General features: G+C 37.9%; 1 pseudogene; it reads left to right on the plus strand.

Moving 5' to 3' along the window:
• The first annotated feature begins 321 nt into the window (after positions 1-321).
• LOC102848185 lies at positions 322-3,201 on the plus strand (annotated as a pseudogene).
• Positions 3,202-3,426: the final 225 nt, after the last annotated feature.

The raw sequence follows: 3,426 nt of genomic DNA on the forward strand, positions 1-3,426 counted from the left end.
TCATCAATACAATACTTTTTGCCAAGGCCTTCAAAGCAGCCTGCACTTCCTCCTCCATCACCATTGCCTCTTGCTCATATGTATTTCATGAAATTCTGCTGTGTCAGCCATTTCTTTTTGGAACAATGACTGTGTACTTCTTCTATCTGTTTTTTAAAGCTTCTTGAATCATTCAATATTCTGCCCATAGCACCCTTAAGCATTGCAACTCATGGCTTGAATTTATTCTTTAGTTATTTCAGATTAAGAAAGGCTGCCACCTCCCGGCCCTAATCCCCATATAACAGACAAAAGCAGCAGTTGTTCACAATCTGATAATCTATGCCCGCAATTAAGACAATCTTAGCAGACCATGCAGCTCATCAGCTGCTTGATTTCAGCCTAAAATTGAATATCTACCTTTTTGACAATGTAGTGAATTGTTTATACCGTGGAGGAGGAGCCCAGCAAAGAATGGCTCAGGAAGTACTGACACATTTAAAGGAGTATCCTGATGCGTGAGCAAGAGTTGGCACCGTTTTAGAATTTTCACAAAAATGAACACGCTATATTATGACCTACAAATTTTAGAAAATGTGATTAAAACAAGGTTGAAAATACTTCCCAGGAACTGGTATGAAGGGATTAAAAAATATTTTGTTGGACTCATTATCAAGACATCATCTTATGCAACTTTTGTAGAGAAGGAGGAGGTATTTATTGAGAAACTAAATATGGTTCTTGTTCAGATACTGAAGAAAAAATGGTTCAAACACTGGCCGACTATTATCAGTGACATTGTGGGAGCAAGTAGGATCAGTGAAAGCTTCTATCAGTAGAATATGTTGATTCTTCAGCTCTTAAGTGAAGAAGTGGGATTTCGCTAGTGGACCAATCAACCAAGTGAAAGCTATGCATTTGAAAGACAGCATGTGTAATGATTTCTTACAAATATTTCAGCTGTGTCAGTTTGTGATGGAAAATTCTCAGAATGCTCCACTTATACACGCAACCTTGGAAACGTTATTCAGATTTCTGAACTGGATTCCACTCGGATATTTTTTTGAGACCATGTTAATCGGCACATTCATTTATAAGTTTCTGAATCTTCCAGTGTTTCAAATGTGTCTCTGATGTGCCTCATTGACCTTGCTGGTGTGAGTGTAAGCCAGTATTCAGAGCAATTTGTAATCCTATTTACAATGACAATGATACAGACAGCTTGAAAGGATGCTTCCTTTAAATACTAATATTTTTTTTCTTGCATACTCAAATGGAAAAGATTACGAACAGAACTTTATTCAAAATCTCAGTTTGTTTCTCTGCACCTTCCTTAAGGAACATGGCTAGCTTACAGAAAAAAAGATCAAATCCCAGGAAGAAACTCATGGAGGCCCTTCACTATATATTGTTGGAATCAGAAGTCAAAGAAACTGAAATATTTGTAATTTGTCTTGAGTACTGGACTCTATAGAGAAAGCCCATTTTCTACATCTGCCTCATCACTGCTGTCCGGAAGACAGCACTTTGATGTTCAGGCCAGGTGACCGCTCTATTTACTTATGTTATCTAAGGTCCATTTACTGATGGTTAGTCGTGTGGTTAAACTGGAGCAGGTGTTGATTGTAGAAAATTATCAGGAAGAAGTTGTGAGAGAATTCATAAATTTGTAGAAGAATATGAGAGAAACATTAGTTTACCTTAGTCATCTGGATTATGTCAACACAGAAAGAATTATGTCTGAGAAAATTCACAATCAAGTGAAGGACAGAGTGGTCATGGAAAAACTTGAAAACAGTATGGGCAATAGGCTCCTATAGTGGATCTATGCATGAAAATGAAGAAAGATTTCTTGTTACTGTAATAAAGGATCTATTAGGATTATGTGAACAGAAAAGAGGCAAAGATAACAAAGCTATTATTATTGCATCAAATATCATGTATCTAGTAGGTCGGATTTTTGAGAGCTTACTGGAAATTTTGGAAGACTTGTCCTTAACAAGCTATTTGAATTTATACATGAGACCCATGATGGAGTCCAAGATATGGCTCGTGATACTTTCATTCAAATAGCATGGAAATGCCGCAGACGTTTTGTTCAGGTGCCATTTATTCATGAGATTTTGACCAATATAAACACCATAATTTGCGATCTTCAGTCTCAGCTGGTCCATATGTTTTATGAAGCTGGGGCGTACATGATTGGTGCACAGACAGACCAGATGGTGCAGGAACATTTGATAGAGAAGTACATGCTTCTCTCTAACCAGGTGTGGGACAGCATAATCTATCAGGCCACCAAAACTGTGGATATACTTAAAGATCCTGAAACAGTGAAGGAACTTGGTAGCATATTCAAAACAAATGTGCGAGCCTCCAAAGCTGTTGGTCACTCCTTTGTAATTCAACTTGGAAGAATTTATTTAGATATATTTAAAGTATACAAGTTCCTCAGTGAAAATATTTCTACAGCTATCCAAGTCCAAGCTAATGATGAGATGATTGCCAAACAACCAAATAAGAAGTACGCAGAGAGTGAAGAAGGAAACTTTAAATATCTGGTTCAGCAGGCCGCTCCAATGATCCACAGAAGGTAGCTGAAAATTTTCTTCCTCCTCTATTGAATGTTGTTCTCAAATTATCAGCAAAACATCCCATCCAGCTACTAGAGAAGCAGAGGTTCTTAGCATGATGGCTACCATTGTCAACAAGTTAGGAGGACATATAACAGCGGAAATACTACAAATATTAGATGCTGTTTATGAAAGCACACTAAATATTATAAATATGAATTTAAAAGACTATCCTGAGCAAAGAACAAATTTTTTCTTACTGCTTCTGGCTGTTAATTGTCACTATGTCCCAGAATTTCTGGCTATTCCACCTGCACAATTTAAACTTGTTTTGGATTCCATTACTTGGGCTTTCAAACATACTATGAGGAATGTTGCAGATACAGGCCTGCAGATCCTTTTCACACTCTTACAGAACGTTACCCAAGAGGAGGCTGCCACACAGAGTTTCTATCAGACCTACTTTTGTGAATGTCTTCAGTACATTTTCTCTGTTGTGACAGACACCTCAGACACTGCTGGTTTGTCAATGCATGTGTTGATTCTTGCCTGTATGTTTAATTTGGTGGAAGAAGGAAAAATTAATACATCATTAAATCCTGGAAACCCACTCAACAGCCAGATGTTTATCCAGAAGAATGGGAATCCCAGAACATTTAATCGTGCTAAACCTATACTTGGACCAGGAGGCAGACGTCAGAACAGAGCAGGGTAACACTACATGGTTCAAAATTGGAAAGAGTATACACCAGGGATGTGTCCTATCTCCATACCTTTTCAACATGTATGCAGAGAAGATTATCCGAGAGGCTGGGCTCTATGAGGAGAATTGTGGCATCAGGATTGGTGGAAGATCTATTAAAATCTTTTGGGA

Source organism: Elephantulus edwardii, unplaced genomic scaffold, assembly GCF_000299155.1.
Source record: "Elephantulus edwardii isolate Elephantulus edwardi_28Jun2011 unplaced genomic scaffold, EleEdw1.0 scaffold00173, whole genome shotgun sequence".
NCBI classification, from domain to species: Eukaryota; Metazoa; Chordata; class Mammalia; order Macroscelidea; family Macroscelididae; genus Elephantulus; species Elephantulus edwardii.